The sequence below is a fragment of the Schistocerca cancellata genome, chromosome 4 (genome assembly GCF_023864275.1).
Source record: "Schistocerca cancellata isolate TAMUIC-IGC-003103 chromosome 4, iqSchCanc2.1, whole genome shotgun sequence".
In the NCBI taxonomy this organism is placed as follows: domain Eukaryota; kingdom Metazoa; phylum Arthropoda; class Insecta; order Orthoptera; family Acrididae; genus Schistocerca; species Schistocerca cancellata.
The window spans coordinates 792795388-792822217 of NC_064629.1; the positions used below are offsets into that span (position 1 = coordinate 792795388).

The window sequence follows — 26830 nt, forward strand, 5'->3', positions numbered from 1 at the left end:
GTTGTCTAGATCCATGCGCTCTGGTGGCCTTTCGAAAACTTCCGTCTGGGATAACAGAATATGAACGTTGCACGAAAATTTGCTTTATAAAGGAAACTAAACTTAACCTTAAATAGATGAATTTCTCACGGGGTGCGATGGCAGCTTGTAACACTGTGGTCCTTTAGTAATTCTAGGTGCAATTTGACGTAACAAATAAAAAAATTGGTGCTCCAACTTTCTAATACATTTATAAAATGCAGATTTCTCTTCCTCAAGCACCTTGTAGAGCGCATGAAATTCCCATTCTGTAGCATGTAATGAAATTTTTCCGACTCACTCTGTTTTTGTGTTGGTTTCACACTTCTGTCTGGTTTCTCTAATACACAAGCTATCCATGCAAGCTGCAAACTGTTTGAATCCAATAAATATCAGTTCTGCACAAATGTGGATTTCACCATACAGAGTGATCCATTGATAGTGACTGGGCCAAATATCTCACGAAATAAGCATCAAACGAGAAAACTACAAAGAACGAAACTCGTCTAGCTTGAAGGGGGAAACCAGATGGCGCTATGGTTGGCACGCTGGATGGCGCTGCTATAGGTCAAACGGATATCAACTGCGTTCTTTTTAAATAGGAACCCCCATTTCTTATTACATATTCGTGTAGTACGTAAAGAAATAAAAATTTTTTAGTTGGCACACTTTTTTCGCTTTGTAATAGATGGCGCTGTAATAGTCACAAACGTATAAGTACGTGGTATCACGTAACATTCTGCCAGTGCGGACGGTATTTGCCTCGTGGTACATTACCCGTGTTAAAATGGAACGTTTACCACTTGCTGAAAAGGTTGATATCGTGTTGATGTATGGCCATTGTGATCAAAATGCCCAACGGGCGTGTGCTATGTATGCTGCTCGGTATCCTGGACGACATCATCCAAGAGTCCGGACCGTTCGCCGGATAGTTACGGTATTTAAGGAAACAGGAAGTGTTCAGCCACATGTGAAACGTCAACCACGACCTGCAACAAATGGTGATGCCCAAGCAGGTGTTTTAGCTGCTGTCACGGCTAATCCGCACATCGGTAATAGACAAATTGCGCTAGAATCGGGAATCTCAAAAACGACGGTGTTGAGAATGCTACATCAACATCGATTGCACCCGTACCATATTTGTATGCACAAGGAATTGCATGGCGACGACTTTGAACGTCTTATACAGTTCTGCCACTGGGCACAAGAGAAATTACGGGACGATGACAGACTTTTGCAAGCGTTCTATCTAGCGACGAAGCGTCATTCACCAACTGCGGTAACGTAAACCGGCATAATATGCACTATTGGGCGACGGAAAATCCACGATGGCTACGACAAGTACAACATCAGCGACCTTGGCGGGTTAATGTATGGTGCAGCATTATGGGAGGAAGGATAATTGGCCCCCATTCTGTCGATGGCAATCTGAATGGTGCAATGTGTGCTGATTTCCTACGCAATGTTCTACCGATGTTACTACAAGATGTTTCACTGCATGACAGAATAGCGATGTACTTCCAACTTAGCTCGCGTACGGTTGAAGCGGTATTGAATGGCATATTACATGACAGGTGGATTGGTCGCTGAAGCACCATACCATGGCCCGCACGTTCACCGGATCTGACGTCCCCGGATTTCTTTCTGTGGGGAAAGTTGAAGGATATTTGCTATCGTGATCCACCAACAACGCCTGACAACATGCGTCAGCGCATTGTCAATGCATGTGCGAACATTACGGAAGGGGAAATACTCGCTGTTAAGAGGAATGTCGTTACACGTATTGCCAAATGCATTGAGGTTGACGGACATCATTTTGACCATTAATTGTATTGATGTGGTATTTACAGGTAATCACGCTGTAACAGCATGCGTTCTCAGAAATGATACGTTCACAAAGGTACAGGTATCACATTGGAACAACTGAAATAAAATATTCAAACGTACCTACGTTCTGTATTTTAATTTAAAAAACCTACCTGTTACCAACTGTTCGTCTAAAATTCTGAACCGTATGTTTGTGACTATTAATGCGCCATGTATCACAAAGCAAAAAAAGTGGTCCAACTAAAACACTCATATTTCTTCACGTACTACACGAATATGTAATAAAAAATGGGTGTTCTTATTTTTTAAAAAACGCAGTTGATATCCGTTTCACCTGTGGCAGCGCCATCTAGTGGGCCAACCATAGCGCTATCTGGTTTCCCCCTTCAAGATAGACGAGTTTCGTTCTTTGTAGTTTTTTCATTTGATGCTTATTTCGTGAGATGTTTGGCCAGGTCACTGTCAATGGACACCCTGTATATATAGTTAAGGCTCACCGGCCATTTGACCATCTTCTTCTGTGCGGATGCACATACAGTGCCCGAACTCTTACGGGAATCGCCAAAAACCCGCGAGTAATGAATATAATGGTCAGGGGCACTATGAATGTAGTGCAGGACAATCAGTTGGGAATGTATCACGGGAGGCGTGCCAGAGATAAGTCCCTGCAGTCGCACTTTCCTCTTGTCCTCGGTGGCTCAGATGAATAGTGTGTCTGCCATGTCAGCAGGAGATCCCAGGTTCGAGTCCCAGCCGAAGCACACATTTTCAACTGTCCCCGTTGACTTATATCAACGCCTGTATGCAGCTATTGGTATTCATTTCACTGTAATTCCCAAATCGTTGGATTGGTGTCGTGGCTGGCTCGTTCGCCAGAATTGACGCCGCTGGATTTTTTCTTGTAGGGATTTGTTACAGACATTGTTTCTAAAGATGTTCCAACTACACCTAAAGATATGAGAGAGAACTGTCAGAGCATGTACTTCGATAAGTGCCGAAGTGATAAGGAATAGCACTCATTCCATGACAAGAAGATTGCAGCGCTGCATTGATAATACCAATGTCCACCTCAATAGCTGAATGGTCAGCTTGACGGACAGCCGTCCTAAGAGGCCTGGGTTCTATTCCCGGCTGGGTCGGGGATGTTGTCTTCATCATCATTTCATCCCCATCCGGCGAGCAGGTCGCCCATTGTGACGACGAATGTAATAAGACCTGAACCAAGGTGGCTGGACCTCCCCATAAGTTGACCTTCATATCTCTGAAGTGACCCCACCTAGCAACAAAAAACCATCATATTATGGCCCCTGTTGTCCTACGCAACTTTTGCCCCAAAACGTTTCAACTCCTATCATATTTTTGGAGTTATTCTTCATGATGTGGCAATAGTTAGTGACTCACCTGTATATACAGGGTGAGTCACCTAACATTACCGCTGGATATATTGCGTAAACCACATCAAATACTGACGAATCGATTCCACAGACCGAACGTGAGCAGAGGGGCTAGTGTAACTGGTTAATACAAACCATAAAAAAATGCATGGAAGTATGTTCTTTAACACAAACCTACGTTTTTTTAAAATGGAACCCCGTTAGTTTTGTTAGCACATCTGGACATATAAAAAATACGTAATCAGTGCTGTTTGTTGCATTGTAAAATGTTAATTACATCCGAAGATATTGTAACCTAAAGTTGACGCTTGAGTACCACTCCTCCGCTGTTCGATCGTGTGTATCGGAGAGCACCGAATTACGTAGGGCTCCAAAGGGAACGGTGATGGACCTTAGGTACAGAAGAGACTGGAACAGCACATTACGTCCACATGCTAACACCTTTTTATTGGTCTTTTTCACTGACGCACATGTACATTACCATGAGGGGTGAGGTACACGTTCGACGGGCGTTTCATAGGACGTGGAGGACGCATAAATTGGCCAGCCCGTTCTCCTGATCTTACACCTCTGGACTTCTTTCTGTGGGGTACGTTAAAGGAGAATGTGTACCGTGGTGTGCCTACAACCCCAGAGGATATGAAACAACGTATTGTGGCAGCCTGCGGAGACATTACACCAGATGTACTGCGGCGTGTACGACATTCATTACGCCAGAGATTGCAGTTGTGTGCAGCAAATGATGGCCACCACATCGAACATCAATTGGCCTGACATGTCGGGACACACTCTAAACCACTCTGTAATTGAAAACGGAAACTACGTGTGTACGTGTACCCCACCCCTCATGGTAATGTACATGTGCGTCAGTGAAAGAGACCAATAAAAAGGTGTTAGCATGTGGACGTAATGTGCTGTTCCAGTCTCTTCTGTACTTAAGGTCCATCACCGTTCCCTTTGGATCCCTCCGTAATTCGGTGCTCTCCGATACACACGATCGAACAGCGGAGGAGTGGTAGTCAAGCGTCAACTTTAGGTTACAATATCTCCGGATGTAATTAACATTTTACAATGCAACAAACGGCACTGATTACGTATTTGTTTATATGTTCAGATGTGCTAACAAAACTAACGGGATTCCATTTAAAAAAACGTAGGTTTGTGTTAAAAACATATTTCCGTGCATTTTTTTATGGTTTGTATTAACCAATTACACTAGGCCCTCTCCTCACGTTCGGTCTGTGGAATCGATTCGTCAGTATTTGATGTGGTTTACGAAATGTATCCAGCGGTAACGTTAGGTATATTAAGTATATTAAGTATATATATATATATATATATATATATATATATATATATATATATATATATATATATATATATACTACAATATAGTATATATGCTTTCATGTGTAAAAACAAAATTGAGAATCATCTTGCGAAGACAGCAATTCCTGTGAATAAACAGTTGAGGACAACCATATGAATTGAGACCACATGACTTTAACTGACATGATGTGATGGACAATGTTAATACACCATGACATGATGGTGCCATGACGTGGTGGTACCATGGCAGGCAGTGTGAACTGGTCTTTTTTTGCTCAAGAAGGAAACTTTATGTATTGTTGAGCCATGGCTCCAATGATATCCGATACATCACTGATAATTCTTTATGCTGTTGTACTATATACATTAACTCTGTTACCAAGAACTATATTAAATGCACAAGTTGCATATGCCATTAATATCATTAGAAGTCTGTTTATCAGTGAGACAGCATTTTTTTGATCACCAGCATATTCCAATTTCTCGTTGGCTTGACCTAATAGCCACCACACTGTTTCTTTTGAATTTTGAAACCTCCCTTCAGATATCTTGTTTCCATAATTTTCAAAAGGATTTCCCTTTTCCGCAAGTACATCAGTACGGCTGCAGTGACCAGTTACATGGTCAAGATAAAACATTTTTCATCTTCAGTGCCATCTAAAACAACAAAACACGCCTCTGTCTTAACACAGCATGTGTTTACTTTATTCTAACCATAGTCAATTCAAGATTACGAGCTTCTGACCTCAGTCGACTTTAACCATGATCAACTTCCTCATTTAACTTTAACTGAGAATGGTACAGTCGAATTTGGCGTTGACCTCAGGTTAAAGATTGACTTAACAAGGGTTAAATTTTAATTGACGTGTTGTGTAGTTGGCCGTAAGTGATCTAATAGGCCCGTTGGAGTGCAATAGGGTGCCAGAGTGTTCTTCAAATCAGTAACTTAATGCAGTCAGCCATGCAATCATTGGTGTTCTCATCTTCGAAGATGGGAGTGTCCACAGCATACCCATTATGAAGAAATAGAAGAAAGGGCTATGCTTTATCACTGATAATGTTGATATAAACATACTGGTACCTATTCAGAGTAAAAAGAATGATGGGCCCAGGAAATTTTTATTTATACGTTGTAAGAACATTATGTTCCACCATCCAGATACTGTGTTGGACAGTACTTTACATTAATGTTCAATTAACACTCATAGATACAATAACAAAATCACATAAATTATACTTTAAATGACAATTTATATACACATTGTACTTTGAAGCATAATTACAGCATGAAGGACAATTGTTCTACTGTTTATATGTGCAGTTTATTACCACTTAACCTTAGAGATGGAAAACTGAAGAAAACTAAGGTGGTAAATGAACAGAACAGAGAAAATGTAGGCATCATTATGAGTAAGGTACCACTGCAGCTTCCAGGAACTGTAATCTTGGAATAATCATTAAGTATAACCCCATGTCTAGTTGCCAACATTCTACTACTACTCTACATCTACACGGTCCAGTAGGTGTTTCTCAGGCTCTGAAATGTTGTACCCTTTGCTACTATTCCAGCACAACTGCTATTATTAACTAACGAACATTACATTACATTAAAAAGTTACACATTGACACTGATACTATCTTACAACTATTGTTATTACCACTATGGCACTGATCTAATGCTAATAATTACCTAAAGCATTTGACCCAGGCAAGATGTAGGACCAGCACTTCCTTTTTCTATTGTTTAGGAAGTGTTGTACTTGGGATCGTTCATGAGCTTCTGGACTCATGACTGAAAGCTCCACACATATAATGATGTCTCTGATTACTCACACTGTCTTTAGGGTCTTAGTCCCTGTGTTGCACACACTGCATCCTGGGAAATACACGGTGCATGGTGATTCCCTTTTGTGCATGATCCCTTAATCGGGCAGGTAGGTTAGAAAATTTAAAAAGGGAAGTGGATAGGTTAAAGTTAGATATAGTGGCAATTAGTGAAGTTAGGTGGCATAAATAAAACGCATTAAAAAGTGGCTGGTTGCTGTATTTTTACAGTGAAATATCATTATCCTCGGCCACAGATAATCCAAGTCCAAATGTAATGGACAAATTGTTGATTAAGGAATTTATGAACTGTATGATGAGATAAAAGAAATTATTCAGGTAGTGAAGGGAGACGAAAATTTAATAGTCATGGGTGACTGGAATTCGAGAGTAGCAGAAGGGAGAGAAGGAAACGTAGTAGGTGAATATGGATTGGGGCTAAGAAATGAAAGAGGAAGCCGTCTGGTAGAATTTTGCACAGTGCATAACTTAATCATAGCTAACACTAGATGTAGATGAAGACGAAATGGGAAATATGATACTGCGTGAAGAGTTTGACACAGAATCATAAAAGAAGGTTGTATACATGGAAGAAGCCTGGAGATGCTGACAGGTTTCAGATAGATTATATAATGGTAAGACAGAGATTGAGGAACCAGGTTTTAAACTGTAAGACATTTCCAGGGGCGGATGTGGACTCTGACCACAATCTATTGGTTATGAACTGTAGATTAAAACTGAAGAAACTGCAAAAACGTGGGAAATTAAGGAGATGGGACCTGGATAAACTGAAAGAACCAGAGATTGTACAGAGTTTCAGAGAGAGCATAAGGGAACAATTGTCACAAATGGGGGAGAGAAATACAGTAGAAGAAGAATGGGTAGCTTTGAGGGATGAAGTAGTGAAGGCAGCAGAGGATCAAGTAGGTAAAAGAACGAGGGCTAAGAGAAATCCTTGGGTAACAGAAGAAATATTGAATTTAATTGATGAAAGGAGAAAATATAAAAACGCAGTAAATGAAGCAGGCAAAAAGGAATACAAACGTCTCAAAAATGAGATCGACAGGAAGTGCAAATTGGCTAAGCAGGGATGGCTAGAGGAAAAATATAAGGATGTAGAGGCTTATCTAACTAGGGTAAGATAGATACAGCCTACAGGAAAATTAAAGAGACCTTTGGAGAAAAGAGAGCCACTTGAATGAATATCAAGAGCTCAGATGGAAACCCAGTTCTAAGCAAAGAGGGGAAAGCAGAAAGGTGGAAGGAGTATATAGAGGGTCTATACACGGGCGATGTACTTGAGGCCAATATTATGGAAAAGAAGTAGATGAAGATGAGATGGGAGATACGATACTGCGTGAAGAGTTTGACAGAGCACTGAAAGACCTGAGTCGAAACAAGGCCCCGGGAGTAGACAACATTCCATTAGAACTACTGACGGCCTTGGGAGAGCCAGTCCTGACAAAACTCTATCATCTGGTGAGCAAGATGTACGAGACAGGCGAAATACCATCAGACTTCAAGAAGAATATAATAATTCCAATCCCAAAGAAAGAAGGTGTTAACAGATGTGAATATTACCAAACTATCAGTTTAATAAGTCACAGCTGCAAAATACTAACGCGAATTATTTACAGACGAATGGAAAAACTGGTAGAAGCCGGCCTCGGGGAAGATCAGTTTGGATTCCGTAGAAATGTTGGAAATACTGACCTTACGACTTATCTTAGAAGAAAGATTAAGGAAAGGCAAACCTACGTTTCTAGCATTTGTAGACTTAGAGTTTTTGACAATGTTGACTGGAATACTCTCTTCCAAATTCTAAAGGTGGCAGGGGTAAAATACAGGGAGGAAAAGGCTATTTACAATTTGTACAGAAAACAGATGGCAGTTGTAAGAGTTGAGGGGCATGAAAGGGAAGCGGTGGTTGGGAAGGGAGTGAGACATGGTTGTAGCCTCTCCCCGATGTTATTCGATCTGTATATTGAGCAAGCAGTAAAGGAAACAAAAGAAAAATTCGCAGTAGGTATTAAAATCCATGGAGAAGAAATAAAAACTTTGAGGTTCGCCAATGGCATTGTAATTCTGTCAGAGACAGTAAAGGACTTGGAAGAGCAGTTGAACGGAATGGACAGTGTCTTGAAAGGAGGATATAAGATGAACATCAACAAAAGCAAAACGAGGATAATGGAATGTAGTCGAATTAAGTCGGGTGACGCTGAAGGAATTAGATTAGAAAATGAGGCACTTAAAGTAGTAAGGGAGTATTGCTATTTGGGGAGCAAAATAACTGATGATGGTCGAAGTAGAGAGGATATAAAATGTAGACTGGCAATGGCAAGGAAAGCGTTCCTGAAGAAGAGAAACTTGTTAACATCGAGTATAGATGTGTCAGGAAGGCGTTTCTGAAAGTATTTGTATGGAGTGTAGCCACGTATTGAAGTGAAACATGGACGATAAATAGTTTGAACAAGTAGAGAATAGAAGGTTTCAAAATGTGGTGCTACAGAAGACTGCTGAAGATTAAATGGGTAGATCACATAACTAATGACGAGGTATTGAATAGAATTGGGGAGAAGAGGAGTTTGTGGCACAACTTGACAAGAAGAAAGGACCGGTTGGTAGGACGTGTTCTGAGGCATCAAGGGATCACAAATTTAGCATCGGAGAGCAGCATGGGGGGTAAAAATCGTAGAGGGAGACCAAGAGATGAATACACTAAGCTGATTCAGAAGGATGTAGGTTGCAGTAAGTACTGGGAATTGAAGAAGCTTGCACAGGATAGAATAGCATGGAGAGCTGCATTAAACCAGTCTCAGGACTGAAGACCACAACAACAAACAACAAGGTAACTTGAGTGTAAAACCACGAGTAGGAAACACTGCAGGGTGGATGTGTCAGTTGAAATAGCCTAAGTTACGTTTTACTGTTCTTCTTTTGTTCTTGTGGTCTGGCTACTGTGTACCATAGCTGTGAACAAAATTATTCTTACCGAATTTGTCTTCAGGCAGGGTCATGCTGCAAGAAAGTGTCTCACTATTAACAGCTACTGAATGACAAACTCATCTCTAATAATGATACACGGTATTGTTCGAACCGTTTACATAAATTATGAAGACAGAGCCAATTATCAATAAGTCGTAACTTCAAATAAATCATTCACATGTCTGACCACACCGAACTCAAAGTAAGGTTACAGGTTACTTATAAATGCTGGAAAAATCGAATTTTTTATGACTTTATTAAATTCTATAGTCTTTCCTGGTTACCTTGATATAAACATTATAGGGTTTCAAATGAAATGACCTATATATAGAATATCTTAAAGTTACGGGAGTTACGGTCAGGTATGACCGCACATCCCCTTTATTTCTGTTGCAGAAACCAGTACTGTTTCTAACAGAACTGTGAACTTTCTGTTTCCAGCGATTATACATATGATGCATTGTATATGTTGGTAACAGTGCAGGTTTCTAGCGTCTGTAAATGATTATCTTTTTTAGTATTTACTTTCGTTTTGATGAAGCAGTTTGTTCACATGTTACTGGATGTTTGTTGCCCAAGTGCTACACATATTTATGGAAGTACAAAAAAAATTTTCAAATGTGTGTGAAATTTTATGGGACTTAACTGCTAAGGTCATCAGTCCCTAAGCTTACACACTACTTAACCTAAATTATCTTAAGGACAAACACACACACCCATGCCTGAGGGAGGACTCGAACCTCCGCTGGTACCAGCCGCACAGTCCACGACTGCAGCGCCTTTGACTGCTCGGCTAATCCCACGTAGCTTGGAAGCACATATCCTTTAGTGTGCAATAAGTACGAACTATGCCATGCATCAAGAAATTCAATAAAAGGAAATTCCGTGGTAACCAGTTCACACCCTAAATTGCTCCAGTCAAATGCCGCGATGGTTCCTTTCAAAGGGCATGGCCGACTTCCTTCCCCATCCTTCCCTAATCCGATGAGACAGATGACCTCGCTGTCTGGCCTCCTTCCCCAAAACAACCAACCAACCAGTTCACAAACAAAGCATGCCACACTGTTGAAAGTAACCTGTGCATCAGTTCTTCAGGGAAGAAATGCCCACATGGCACACCTCCTGGTGATTCAAATTTTTGTGTTAACAATGATGCTGTTTGTAGTGAATTTGTTGTTGTTGGTGTGGACATCTTATCTTCTTTTATAAAGGAAGTGGCGAAATGTAAACAATGTGATGATGTAGGCTGTCTGGAAATAACTTAACAACAAAGTAGCAGGAAGGGTTTAGCGTCAATATTAGTTGTTATGTGTAGTTACTGCAATAAATCTACCTCTAAAATGACTTCGAACATTGTGCGTAATTCATATGACGTTAACTTGGAGTTAGTGTATGCAACGCGTGCAATAGGAAAAGGAAAAAAGGCTGCTCAAACGTTTGGTGGTTTGATTGACCTGCCTCATCCTCCCAGTAGGTTCAGCAAGTACATAAAATTACTTTTACGTGCCTTTGCGGTTGTGTCTAAAGCATCTATGAAATGTGCAGTAGAAGAAACTGTAAACATTAATGGAACCAGGGACATTGCTGTTGCACTTGATGGGACATTGCAACGTCGATGACATCATTCCTTGAATGGTGTTGTAAGTGCTACTTTTGTGGAGAATGGAAAAGTTGTTGATGCTGACTGCTTACCTAAGTACTGCCACACCTGCCATGGTAACACTGAAGGACATATTGAACATCAGTGTACTAAAAATTATGATGGTTACAGTGGAGGCGTGGAGTGTGATGGAGCTCTACAGGTATTTCAGAGGTCAGTGCCTGTTTATAACGTTGGATATACGAAGTACCTAGGTGATGGGGACTCTAAGGCTTTCAATAAAATTAATCAGTTCAGTGTTTATGGTGATACCTTGGTAACAAAACTGGAGTGTTGTGACATGTGCAAAAGAGGATGGGTGTTGCATTGAGGAAGCTACGAAGAGAAGTGAATGGGAAGTTGCTATCTGATGGAAAATCTTTGTCTGACAGAGGCAGATTGACAGAAACTGAAACAGACCTTCTGCAGAGTTATTATGGACTGGCCATTAGACGAAATGCGCCTCTGAATGATGTTACAGCAATGAGAAAAGCTATATGGGCCACCTACTTTCGTAAGTTATCCACAGATGACCACCCTGTTCACAGACTTTGCCCTAAAGGAGCAAATTCTTGGTGTGGTTACCAAAAAGCAAAAGAAAGTGGTCAAATATATCATCATAAGCATTCTCTTCCTGAGCCTGTTATGAATGAGATAAAATCAATTTTTAGAGACCTGAGTGACACTGTTTTACTTTGTAAATGTCTTCATGGGGGCACTCAGAATACAAATGAAAGTTTCAACCATTGCATATGGGAAAGATTACCCAAGAGTTTTTTGTAGGACTATCTACATTAAAAGTTTGTGTACTAGATGCAGTGATATGCTTCAATGATCAAGTGATAGAAGGTTGGAGGTCCTGAGAAATTTAGGCATAAAATGTGGCTCTAATGTTGAAAGATCAATTGCTTGCATGAAGCTGAAAGATTCGCTATTGAATTTACCAAAGAAGCAAGAAGTCCTAAAAGGAATGCCAAGACGAAGCTTGAAAATGAAGAAATGCTGCAGGATGAAGTCTATGCTCCAAGAATGTTCTGAGGCACGATTTAATTGGACTATCATCTTGATTGGCAATTTTTTGCAAGTTGTATTTTTCAGAATTCAGTTACAAGTATTTCCTAAAGTTTACAAAGCAGTGCTCTAATTTTTTCTGTAACTTACAATAGTCCATACCGATGTAGTAGACCTAAGCTTTATTGTAGAATCAACTAATTTATAGGAAAAATAACATTTTATTAGGAAAAAAGTTATAAAAATGAATATGTAAGATTTGATATTTTTTATTCTTGTAATATACATAATAGGTGGAATTAAATAGCTAGTACGTCAACCATCATGTCATGCATATCTGGTAAAAAATCTGGTTTCCTTCAAATGTATAACATTGGATTAAGTGGTACCTCAATCTGAGGAAGCATTTTGGAAAAAAGAATTGTATCCATTTCTTTGTAATTTTTCAAATAACCCTAAGCAGGTTCAAAAATATTCAAAATACTTCTAATTCGTTTAGAAAGTGTGCTGCATTATCTGATATCAACAAAAAAATCTGTAAAACATATACATTATAAACAGTGCCTGACAGAAATAGGTGTTGATTTTTACATCATACTGAATCAGAAAAGTACCCTGTATCCTTAAGACCTAAGATTTACTGTCTTCGTTTGTCTTGAGCGTTTACATTGAGCATGTCTGCCCCCTCTGGGGTATTCATGACACTTTCATGTGGTATTACCAAGGCATAAACGTCCATGACCACGAAGTGCTACTGCACTTGTCATGCTGCACCTTCTGCCTGTTGTGTTATGTCACTGCATACACACCACAGTTTGGGGTGTGCACAGTAGATTTTTCACACTACATAAAGTGTTTATAAAAGATACAACCATCTTTCGCCAGCATGAACATCTTCAGTGGAATATAGGTCATTCTCACGAATAACCCATGTTACACTTTAGGTGACATGTTACTTTAAGGGGAATGAGGTGGAGAGAGGCAGGTGGAAGTAGTAGAGGCAGTCATTTAGTTGACAAATATGGAAAAGAGCCCAGATTCTTGTGATCTAAAATGCCTGGAAAATTATCCCTAAAATGACCAGAAAAACCGATAAAATAATTTTAAAATGATATAAAAAATATAAAGTGAATTATAAAAAGAACTAAAAGAAACTTCATGAATGTTAGAACTAAAACCGCAAACCAAATAATTAATTTTAAATTACTGTGTTTTTCTTTAAGAAATCTCATTCCTTGAAACTATATGAAAGTTGTTGTACAACCATCTTAGAGCTGTTGGAGTGTATGACAGTCAGCATGTATAGGTCCTTGAAAGTGAGTGGATGCCTGTTGTTGGACAGTACACCCTTATAGTTAAAAACATCTTTCAACATTTTCTGAAACAACCAGAGTGTGCACTTCTATAGTTTCCTTTAGCTTCGAAAACGAATCTAAGAAATCAATACATGAATATTGATATTTCACAAATGGATACTATGCTTTGTACAATATCAATACAAAACATACACCTTTTTCGGTACCTATATCCGGTAAAGGTTAATAACAGTAAGTGATGCAGCAGAAATGATAGGCAGATGAACCATCAATTTGTGTTCAACATATACAAATACATTCTTGAGCATTTTGTTTGGTTTTCCTAGACGCACATGCATTGCTCATTCTTGCCAACACTCAAAGAAGGAACTGTTGTGTCAAAGTGGACGTTAATCACAAACATGTAAGAAATGAAGTAAATTCTTAAAAATGAAATCATCCTTGAAACATTTAATACAATAAGTTTCCTATATGAGGAAATACTTACAATTAAAATTACATTTCTATAGCCATAGTATTTGGAATTTTAATACTTGTGAACAATACATAGCTCGTAAGGAAAGGAAGACAACATATCAACAAACTTCAGGCATTACTAATAAGCTATAATAAAATGAAAGGAATCTACCAATGAATGGAGTCATGAAAGTACTAAATATATATTATTCCATTAAGAGGGATATCCCTGGTGACAGTTCCATCTTGGAAATACTGACTTCCAAAAGCATAAAAAATCAGCATCCTACTTCCTGTATCACTAGCTGCACACGTCTTCATAAACTGCAAATGGCTGTTGGCCTTACAAAACAGCTGCAAAACAAAACACGCCTAAAAAAGCTTACTTATTCAAAATTTGTGATTAACAACTGCCATACAATAACTTTATGATGAAACATATTTCATTACATTTATTTTCAGTGTCTGAAGGCGTGTTTATCTGTACTGTGTGGATGCTGATTGGTACTTGTTAACAGAAGTAGGAACTTGTCATCACTAAAACTACTACTAACCTATCTGATCTGTTCCTTGAGCAATTGTTGTACAACACCCTTCATTTAATTGATTTCATTATCACTACATCTACATCTACATCTACATTTATACTCCGCAAGCCACCCAACGGTGTGTGGCGGAGGGCACTTTACGTGCCACTGTCATTACCTCCCTTTTCTGTTCCAGACGCGTATGGTTCGCGGGAAGAACGACTGTCTGAAAGCCTCCGTGCGCGCTCGAACCTCTCTAATTTTACATTCGTGATCTCCTTGGGAGGTATAAGTAGGGGGAAGCAATATACTCGATACCCCATCCAGAAACGCACCCTCTCGAAACCTGGCGAGCAAGCTACACCGCGATGCAGAGCGCCTCTCTTGCAGAGTCTGCCACTTGAGTTTGCTAAACATCTCCGTAACGCTATCACGGTTACCAAATAACCCTGTGACGAAACGCGCCGCTCTTCCCTGGATCTTCTCTATCTCCTCCGTCAACCCGATCTGGTATGGATCCCACACTGATGAGCAATACTCAAGTATAGGTCGAACGAGTGTTTTGTAAGCCACCTCCTTTGTTGATGGACTACATTTTCTAAGGACTCTCCCAATGAATCTCAACCTGGTACCCGCCTTACCAACAATTAATTTTATATGATCATTCCACTTCAAATCGTTCCGCACGCATACTCCCAGATATTTTACAGAAGTAACTGCTACCAGTGTTCGTTCCGCTATCATATAATCATACAATAAAGGATCCTTCTTTCTATGTATTCGCAATACATTACATTTGTCTATGTTAAGGGTCAGTTGCCACTCCCTGCACCAAGTGCCTATCCGCTGCAGATCTTCCTGCATTTCGCTACAATTTTCTAACACTGCAACTTCTCTGTATACTACAGCATCATCCGCGAAAAGCCGCATGGAACTTCCGACACTATCTACTAGGTCATATATGAAAAGCAATGGTCTCATAACACTCCCCTGTGGCACGCCAGAGGTTACCTTAACGTCTATAGACGTCTCTCCATTGAGAACAACATGCTGTGTTCTGTTTACTAAAAACTCTTCAATCCAGCCACACAGCGGGTCTGATATTCCATAGGCTCTTACTTTGTTTATCAGGCGACAGTGCGGAACTGTATCGAACGCCTTCCGGAAGTCAAGGAAAATAGCATCTACCTGCGAGCCTGTATCTAATATTTTCTGGGTCTCATGAACAAATAAAGCGAGTTGGGTCTCACACGATCGCTGTTTCCGGAATCCATGTTGATTCCTACAGAGTAGATTCTGGGTTTCCAAAAAGGACATGATACTCGAGCAAAAAACATGTTCTAAAATTCTGCAACAGATCGACGTCACTGATATAGGTCTATAGTTTTGCGCATCTGCTCGACGCCCCTTCTTGAAGACTGGGACTACCTGTGCTCTTTTCCAATCATTTGGAACCTTCCGTTCCTCTAGAGACTTACAGTACACGGCCATTAGAAGGGGGCAAGTTCTTTCGCGTACTCTGTGTAGAATCGAATTGGTATCCCATCAGGTCCAGTGGACTTTCCTCTGTTGAGTGATTCCAGTTGCTTTTCTGTTCCTTGGACACTTATTTCGATGTCAGCCATTTTTTCGTTTGTGCGAGGATTTAGAGAAGGAACTGCAGTGGGGTTTTCCCGTGTGAAACAGCTTTGGAAAAAGGTGTTTAGTATTTCAGCTTTATGCGTGTCATCCTCTGTTTGAATGCCATCATCATCCCGGAGTGTGTGGATATGCTGTTTCGAGCCACTTACTGATTTAACGTAAGACCAGAACTTCCTAGGATTTTCTGTCAAGTCGGTACATTTAATTTTACTTTCGAATTCACTGAACACTTCATGCATAGCCGTCCTTACGCTAACTTTGACATCGTTTAGTTTCTGTTTGTGTGATAAAAGCACCATATTTGAGTAAGAGCGCCTCGATAATGTGCTTTCATGAAACCAAACTGATTGGTACAGTTTGAGAGTGTTGTCTCCAGTGCATGAAGTTATCTCTCAATTTTTCTGTAGTCAACACTGAGTTGTAAATGAGCATATGTGCGTGAATGTGGTTTGCTTTTAGTTCTGTGCACTGTGAGGTGTTAAAGTATAGTGAATAGAATGAAAAAATGAACGATGTTCATAAGATTTTGTACCTCCTAAACGAATGAAAAACGAAAATGAAAGTGAGAGAAAGGAAAAGTATACTACTTACGATGCAATATCACAGAGAAAAGGGTGAGTGAAACTCAAATATCTCTATTAAAAATCTCAGTAACTGCACTGATGGAAAAGATACAGACCAAACCAGTACCTCTGAATTGCAAAAATTATAATTCAATGATATTGTTGTTCGCATAAAGATTAATTCACAATGACTGTCATGTCAGGGTTTATTCACGCTATCTACCATATCACTTCACATCGAGTAAATTCAAATTATGTGAACGCAAATCGCATGGCTGTCCTAACGCTTTTCAGTCTGTAACAGATATCAAGATACAACAAAGAATAATAGGAAAGAACGAATAACAAAGACATAGAACAACAAGTGAAATCAAACATGAGAACCAAGATCTACAGAAAACATGATGAAATGAAGTGTGTATGGAGGAAGAGAACATGGCTGTCCATCAGGAGAAATTGAACTTGGAGTCACATGATCATGAATGGATGGTGACATCAGCCATCAAAACTTTGTTCTCGAGAATCCGTGATGGTGTTCAGAGGTGGCGTGACAACAAGTGTTAGTGCCACAATTTGCGGTGTATTGTGGGATGATTTGGCGTGCCATGATGTGATGGCCAGTGTGAACTGGCCTTAACCTTCCCACATATGAAATATGACCCCACATATGTGTTGGTAAATACAGTTTGATACTGTCATCAAAATTTTTCTCATAGAGTGCTGATCGATTCCTGTCAAATAAATTAATTCTTGCGTACCAGAAATTTTCATTTTTATGTTCAATCTGTCAGTCCACAACATCAGATAATTAAAAGCAATACAAGCACCACTGGACAAGGCATGACTGCAGGCCAGTTCATACAGTCAGTGAACGGCATCGTCATTTCAAGGTGTACTCAGACTATCTGACATGTCACGATACGTAAGATCAATTGAAGTCGAGTAATCTCAACTTGCATGTGTGTCCACAGTTGTGTTTTCGAGGGAATTCCGGTAATTGCAAGACAATTTTCAACTGTTTGTAAGTGGGAATTGCGCACACACAATATGGTAGCTTATGCATGAGTGTGCTGGAGTCCACATTTGTACGAAAATGACATTTATTGGACTCAGATGGTTTGAAGCTTGCATGGATATCTTGTATATTAGAGATGAGAGACAGAAGTGGAAAAGAAAAAAAATGTGTGGGTCTGAAAATGTCATTACGTGATACAGAAGGGGAATTTCATGCATTATTTACAAGGAGCTCGAGGAATCAGAATTTTATAAGTATTTTAGAAACTCAGAGCACCAGGTTTTTCATTTGTTACGTTAAATAGCAACCAAAATTACTAAAATGAACACATTGCTACGAGTTGCCATCACAATCTGTGAAAAATTGATTTGTTTAAGGTTTAGTTGTCAGTCTTCTGCAAATTTTTGTGCAATAGTTATATCTCCCTCAGTACCTTTCCCTTGAATATTTGTAAGTTTTCTTTACACCTTGTATTTAGCTTTTAATAATTCAAGTGCCGTATTTGTACTTAGTCAGCTAGTGGAACGACGTAAATATTGATCGCTGGTGCTTGCGAAGCTTTTTCACACGCAGGACAGAGAGCTGCTTAGCAATAAATAGAGTAGATTAGATTAGATTAATACTTGTTCCATAGATCATGAATACGACACTTCGTAATGATGTGGAACGTGTCAGGTTAATAAAAGATGTCTGTGCAAGGTATCACATTACACAAAATATTGCATGACACTAATGTTTAAGTTGTTGTTTTTTTTTAAATTTAAACAAACAAGTTTAATACAATAGTTGATGCACATTTCGCAAGAGAAGCATCTTGTTACTGTAGCAGTTTCTGAAGGTTTCAGTCCCTCTCTTTATGAAAGATTCCAAATGACTAACAACGTACAAGTAAATTCCACTTACTAATCAATCTGATTCTGCCCACAGTACTTTTTTCACTTCAAGTTGTAGCCATATTGCAATCCATTGCACTGGAAAATACTGAATACGATATCGCCAAGTTTAAAAATCCACTCAATAACTGTAGCAGAGGGCAAGTAAATTAATGCCATTGTGTCATAATGTCAGACTGCTGTCTCACTGCTTCAATTAATCTATCGCCATTTATTATAAATTTATAAAGCTTAACAAAATAAATAACAAAAATAACGAACAACAAAGACAGAATAACAATAACTGGCATGTTGACGAAGCAGGGGGTAAGACAAAGTGTTATTCTTGTCCTAGTGTGTAATACATCGAGGCCCAGCTGATTGTAGCAATGATCTCTGGGCACTAACATTGAAGGCTGTATATTTCGAAAGTGTTTGTAACCGGTTGTTTCAAAAATCTGAACTTGTGAATGACAGCTTCTAAGAGAAGGTAAGAATCCCCGTGCTTTTAAAACTATTTTACACGTTTTTTGTTAGGTTATGTGATTCAGACTTCACTTGTGCGACAGTAGCAGCAGGTGCGCGGTAAGAACGTGTGGATACTACGTAGTTGACCGGTGTAAACAAGTCAAATGCTTGTTCATATTTACGATTAAATACCTTTTAGATATGCAGAATTATTCTTAGTATTGTAATTATGAGTGTGCAGTTGTAAGTACACGGATGCAATCTATATGCTGTTGAGAAGACAAATACTTGTTGGGGTGCGACGGTTATATTTACGTTAGTGGATGCATCGTGTGGGGTAGAAGATATTTTCTTCGTGTTACTGTAGCATTGAAATATTAATAAATCTACTTGCATTTGTGACGCAGTTTCTGCATTTCACGTCACAAAAGTGTTTCTGCTTTTAACCCAGAGAGAGCTGAAAATATCTAAAACATTGGCTTTACACGCAGTTGCTGATTTTGGTAATAAAAAACATACAAAATTGATGTAGTTTTACATACTTACGTTCATTGTCATTGTGCAATCATTGTCTGTGGCAGCACCTCAAATAAAAAGTATCTATTGTACGGAATCGTACTGGAAGAATAATTTCTGGTGCCCACCTTCGAATTTCACGTTGAGGACTGTTAAAACGAAATTGGGCATACGAAGTTACGTAGACGGTTAAGATTCCTTACTTTTTTTTATAGAGAAACTGTATTTTATTTGTAAATCTGGCACTTCTTTCGCGGGTCGTAGCGGAAATAATACCGGTATATGAAAAAAGTAAATAATAAAATAAAATGGAATGAATTGTCTCTAAGTGTCGTGAAATCTGAAGGGGAATACTTAATAACATGTTACAGTGAAGATTTCATTTATATATGTAAAAAAAAAACATCGTTTAGTTGCAGAAATCTTGCGCCTCTTGGCTAATTTCCTCTGTTGCGAAACCGTTGTTGGGTGGGGAGAAATAAGTCCATTTGAAGATAGTGTACGTGTAGCAACGCAATGGAAATAAGTATGATATAAATTTAACGATGTGGTTGAGCGAAATACGCAAGATTCAGTGACAGCATCAGGAACTTACTTGAACCATGAATTGCTGATAATGGATTTTGTGCCCTTTCCGATTAGTATTTGTTAGTTGTGGCAGCTGATGCTTAATGTGGTAGTTCTCAGCTTTTGCCATAATTCAGTGTTACCTTCGTTGACGGCACACCAGTAGTCAGTCGGTATTTTCGAATTCGTACGTACGTTTGTGTTGTTACTGAATTAGTAAATGATAAAATGCCAGTTGTCAGGTGTCTACTTAGTGTAGCAAATGAGTCTTTCCACGAAAATTACTAGGAAAGTCATTTATTCTTTACGTTAATTTGCATAAATTGATACTTCCACAAGTTAAGTCAGCTGTCGAAATGGCACTGGTAACAGTTGAAATGTCTAGTATACAAACATGCTTCATGCAAGGACATAAAGCATCAGTGAGGATAAACTTAAAATAAACTATTTGATTGGGTGTCTAATAAGAATTTTTTAAAAAAAAGTATACACCGATTAATGTAAAATCCAATTATAAATGTTCAAGTAAACTGGCAACATCATATGATACTCTTATCCAGCTCAACTTATGTGCAGTTGCTATCAACTTTGACTGGACATTGAATCTGAACTCCCTTTGTATTTTCTATTAAGCACTGTGATGTTTATGGATTTGTTGTCTTCAGTCCTGAGTCTGGTTTGATGCAGCTCTCCTTGTTACTCTATCCTGTGCAAGCTGCTTCATCTCCCAGTACGTACTGCAGCCTACATCCTTCTGAATCTTAGTGTATTCATCTCTTGGTCTCCCTCTATGATTTTTACCCTCCACACTGCCCTCCAGTATTAAATTGGTGATCCCTTAATGCCTCAGAACATGTCCTACCAACCGATCCCTTCTTCTAGTCAAGTTGTGCCACAAACTCCTCTTCTCCCCAAACCTATTCAATACCTTCTCATTAGTTATGTGCTCTACCCATATAATCTTCAGCATTCTTCTGTAGCACCACATTTTGAAACCTTCTATTCTCTTCTTGTCCAAACTATTTATCGTCCATGTTTCACTTCCATACATGGCTACACTCCATACAAATACTTTCAGAAATGACTTCCTGACACTTAAATCTATACTCGATGTTAACAAATTTCTCTTCTTCAGAAACGCTTACCTTGCCATTGCCAGTCTACATTTTATGTCCTCTCTACTTCGTCCATCAGTTATTTTGCTCCCCAAATAGCAAAACTCCTTTACTACTTTAAGTGTCTCATTTCCTAATCTAATACCCTCAACATCACCCGACTTAATTAGACTACATTCCATTATCCTCATTTTGCTTTTGTTGATGTTCATCTTATATCCTCCCTTCAAGACCCCATCCATTCTGTTCAACTGCTCCTCCAAGTCCTTTGCTGTCTCTGACAGAATTAGTGTCATTGGCGAACCTTGAAGTTTTTATTTCTTCTCCGTGGATTTTAATACCTACTCCGAATTTTTCTTTTGTTTCCTTTATTGCTAGCTCAATATACAGATCGAATAACATCGGGGATAGACTACAACCGTGTCTCACTCCCTTCCCAACTACTGCCCACTTTTATGTCCCGTGACTCTTATAATTGCCATCTGGTTTCTGTACAAATTGTAAATAGCCTTTCACTCCCTGTACTTTACCCCTGCCACCTTAAGAATTTGAAAGAGAGTATTACAATAAACAACACTGTCAAAAGCTTTCTCTAGGTCTACAAATGCTAGAAATGTAGGTTTGCCTTTTTTTAATCTAGCTTCTAAGATAAGTCGTAGGGTCAGTATTGCCTCCCATGTTCCAATATTTCTACGGAATCCAAACTGGTCTTTCCCGAGGTCCACTTCTACCAGTTTTTCCATTCGTCTGTAAAGAATTCGTGTTACTATTTTGCAGCCATGACTTATTAAACTGATGGTTCAGTAATTTTCACACCTGTCAACATCTGCTTTCTTTGGGATTGGAATTATTATATTCTTCTTGAAGTCTGAGGGTATTTCGCCTGTCTCATACATTTTGCTCACCAGATGGTAGTTTTGTCAGGACAGGCTCTCCCAAGGCTGTCAGTAGCTCTAATGGAATGTTGTCTACTCCCGGGGCCTTTTTTCGACTTGGGTCTCGTATCATTCCCCCAACATGCAGGGCAGATTGGATATTAAAGTGCCAGGTTTTGTGATACAGTGACCTGTGATTGTGTACAGCCAAATCAGAAATTTGAATGTGATACATAACACATTTTGTAAGTATTAGCCACTTCTGAGCACACATGGTGTGAACAATTAATGCATTGAACTACAAATTGCTGCTTAGGTCTAATACATTCACTTTCACAGTTTGGTAAAAGAATTAGGAACAAAAAGGTCAGGAATGTCATATTGTATGGGAATTTTTAAAATGTGTAAGTCTTTAAAACTGCAACTTATGATAACAGACTGTTAACTTCAGAGGCTGTTGAGATGGATAACCCAACTTTGTACAGAGAATCTTTTTTTTTATCAATCTACATCCATACTCCGCAAGCCACCTGATGGTGTGTGGCAGAGGGTAAAATAGTTTATATCCAGCACAGCATTTATCCTGTAGTTGAGTCAATTACATAACACGTCATTCGCACTTCACAGCTGAAAGCTGGTAACAGCACTTGTGGCAAGGGATCATCTTGTGCCAGCGTAACTATAGTTACCACAGGCTGTCAAATGGGGTGTACACAAGCTGAAGTCTTAAGTCAAAGCAGTTACTCATTGTACTGACTTAATGGTTTGAAGAACATTCCTTGAGGTTTGTGTTTGCTTAAAACAGATTTATCAGATGTTGTGGACCTGGATAACTACAGATGGGGCCAACATTATTCGACAAATTTTGAAGCAGCACAAGTATCAAGATACAGTTTCATGTCCCACAAAATTATTATTTTGTAATATTACTATTTGACAAAAGTTTTGTGAAGAAGACACATCCTTTAACTGTTGTGTGGATGTTCAGGAAGCTAATGAAGATGGATTATTTGAGACCTACCACCTGCAAAACACAACTTTTGATTTTGTTCACTCACACATGTTGCGGCTACACTAGTGTGTGTTTATTGTGAGACCTCATTGTTAACATTTGTTATTACATTTTACTTCCTGTATTCAGATTTTAAGTCCAGACTGTGCAGTTTTTGTTGCTTGCTTTCTTTATTGACTGCCACTCATGTATGATCCCTGCACAAGGGTGTTTGGTGTGTTCAACTCAAACTTGGGTATGGGATGTATGTGAAATGTGCGTTTGGCTGGCTGGTTTTTATGCTATACCTGCAGGATGTTCGTGTGCATATCTTCCCAGCACTGGGCAGCATATGACGTTCATTAAATGTTAGGTGCTAACATTTGTTTCTGTGCGATCAAGTACAATCTGGAAGACGTGCACAAAAAATGTTAAAATATCCTAATAGATGGATTGGTGGAGAAAATAATTTTGTTGGCCTCCACATAAACTGATTAATGTTCTTTGGACATTTTGATGAGGTATACTTAAAAATATTTTTTCCTTCATAATGTAAGAACTTCATTACATAGTACATTCTAACATTCAGGTGCAGGCACCCTGTACTCCTGCAATGGAGATGAGAGTAAGGTGAAAATTTCTTGATCTGGCCCAGAGATTGAATTTATATAAAAGAAATTATTGTTGTTGAACAATAACATAAACCATAACTTGAGTGGCAGAGTAGTTATTCAATATTTTCTTATGGTACTGTGTGGTTAATTCTGATGGAGGATAAAGGGGTACCCCTATACTGAACAATTTTTTGGGAAGTTAATAACACTACTGCTGTGAATTGCTTACTATATTAACCTGTGTACTTCATGAAGCTCAGCTGCTTCCAAGTTTTGGCTTACTATTAGAGGACTCTCATTTCAGACTTCAGTAAAAGGTTTATAGGAGATTTGTTCCTTAGTTTTAACTTGTTAACAAATTTGCAGTTGAATTATCAAGTCATGTTTCTGCTCGACTATACAAAGGTAAGATATCCAAAAATAGCAGTTGCGGAAGAAAAAATGCACAGTATGTTGGAAGATGTGTGATGAAAGGTATGTGAACAGCTGACATCATAGGCATGTCATAAGAAATTTTAGTATGTCATATGGCAAAAATTACTAGGGAAGTGTTGTGCAAGATAGTTGTCATACTTGATTTCTTACCTAATCAGATTTGAATGGATTTGAGCTATATTTTTACAATTTTAAATAGAATTTAACTGATTTTGTCTATTTGTTACTGTGCATGAGACTTAGATCCAGTATTCAATACTAGAAATAAGATGCCAAGAAATTGTGTGAAAGGTGACGGTCTCACCTCAAAGGAAGGTGGATTTCTTCTGCTGGAAAGGCTGTAATAAGTGTTTCCTTGGTTGCAGAATGGATTGTACTTAACAACCCTACAAAAGACAGGACAATAATTTGTGAATACAATGCAATCCTCGTTTTCTTTAACTACTATGTTTCTCCAGAAGTCACTGACTACAGAAGTTTCATCAAGGCTTAGTGCCTAAACAAGATGCTGTGGGGTGTGAAGTAAAACATTGTGTACACGCAGGCGCGTGTGTTCTTAACAATTAAATTACATTGTTGTAATTCAGTCACCAGTAAGAGGTGAAACTGTGTAACAATGCAATTTTTCTTTAAAACAATTGGGTCAGCTAATTTTCTTCTTTGGATTGTTGGCATAAAACAATTGTGAAATAAAAATTTAATCTTCAAGTAATGCAAGGAATGAAATTTTCTGGTTTCCAAGTTAAAAGGATGTTCAGTAACTCTATACACAGCCAGTGGTTATACTATTTAAACCACGTATTAGAAGTGGAGTAGGCAGTGTTAATTTACATTGATTTGAATGCTTGCTTGTTCTTCCACTTCCTGATAATGAAGAAAGGGAGAGTAATTTCTAATCCATTCTGGTACACCAAAGAAACAATGGAGGTAAATACTTGCAGACATTGTGATTTGACTTGAACTTCATTGCTATTAGTTACTGTAGTGTTAAACCAGAAATGCTTCTGTAGATAAATAATATTCAGTCACCTGCAGTGTCCAGAATGTTGACTGGAAATATCAGTGGCATTTTGTAGAGATTATTTCATATAAGAGCATTTAATTTCTTGCAGATTGAGTATTACACATTCCTGTATCCTCTAGGTGCAGAAAGTGCTTTATACGTCAGTAATGAAACCATAACCTTTACAAACTTCACAGTATGAAGTAACTTGTTAGGTATCCTGCAGCTAATGGTCTTCCTAACACACTGTAAAACTAATATTGCAAGGATTAGCAAATGTTACTTTGGATATGTTCACATTTACATCAAGAGTAATTATAGCAGTGATTATGTTGGCAGTAATGGTTAGAAAAATCAAAGGAATTTAAAGTTCTGATGGACATGAAGGAAAAGAGCAGCTTTAAAATTTAACAGACTTGATGCTGTAGATTTTGTGTACAAACCCCATCATTTTTAAGTATTGTAATCATTACACAATAAATGACAAAATGAATGTTGAGGATGATTTGTGCCACACAGTAAGATTAGGGGAGTGGATTGATACATTTGTAGGACTGAGTTCATTGTGCTAAAACAATCTTTATTAAGTTCCTGAATTTCAAATTGTGCAAGCAATTAAACTTCGGGTGTTCAGAATCTGAGAAGAAATTTGACCGTTCATTGTCTTCAGAGTGAATGCTGTACCAGACATCAGAACTTGACCCAACTTGACCAGCCCAGTGTTGATAATCAGCAATGGTGCGAATGTCAGAATTCCTGAAGATGAAAGACAAACTGAAGGCACAAATGATTTTGTACGAGGACAGATCTGAGTAACTAATTTTAACTATTAAATGTTCTCACTTCAACACAACCGGCTGACAATTTTATATTTCAAACACACTATAAAACATGCAGTTGACCAACATTTAGCGGAGTGAGTGAACTGCTGACAAAGGCCTTAATGGCCAAAAGCTAGAATTGTGTGAATCTTTTTTGTTGTGCCTATCGCGACTCAGCGTCTCTGCTATATGGTGAGTAGCAACTTTCCTTCTCTGGTAGTGTTACATTCCATCCTAGATTTTCCATTGTTTGACAAACAATTTATTTCATAAAAAAAAATCCATTCATTGATCACAATTACGCTATTCAAGAAAATAAAATTGTGGCATCAATCCGTATTAAATGTCTCAACAGACAATGCAATTAGTTATTATAGCAGAGTTTGTAATTAATATCCGCATAATCATTGTATGCATTCTCGCACAAACACAACCATCTAGTGATACTGGTTAACACACTGGTTAGTCACCCCAAGTTAAAATCCAGAACCAACATCCACAACAAAGTTGCAGATATTACCACATGTCCAGTTAGCACAAATTGCTACTATGAATTAGTAAAAAACACTAGCATCCACTCACTAAGCTACACCTAAGCTGATTCTTTACCCATTGTGCTCATTCAGTTGGTTGGTTTGGGGAAGGAGACCAGACAGCGTGGTCATCGGTCTCATCGGATTAGGGAAGGATTGGGAAGGAAGTCGGTCGTGCCCTTTCAGAGGAACCATCCCGGCATTTGCCTGCAGTGATTTAGGGAAATCACGGAAAACCTAAATCAGGATGGCCGGACGTGGGATTGAACCGTCGTCCTCTCGAATGCGAGTCCAGTGTCTAACCACTGCGCCACCCCGCTCGGTGCTCATTCAGTGTTCATTAACTTCAGTGATGATAGCATTACAACTAAGGCTGTAGCCATTTGTCATATGATACTGCTTACATGTATTGGACAATAACTCTCTGAACCTAAGATGGCACTAGGCATAGCTAATATAAGTTTTCAGGGATATA

At 38.8% G+C, this 26830-nt stretch overlaps 1 protein-coding gene across 2 annotated transcripts in view; it reads left to right on the top strand.

The window, feature by feature from the left end:
• The first annotated feature begins 18773 nt into the window (after positions 1-18773).
• The window catches only part of LOC126184682 (nuclear pore complex protein Nup98-Nup96-like), a 222623-nt gene continuing 214566 nt past the window's right edge, over positions 18774-26830 (top strand). The window contains exon 1 of one of the 2 annotated variants that reach the window (XM_049927176.1): positions 18774-18907. The gene's annotated coding sequence lies outside the window, so the exon portion shown is untranslated. The remainder of the gene's footprint in view (positions 18908-26830) is intronic. The other variant, XM_049927174.1, reaches the window with a different exon arrangement.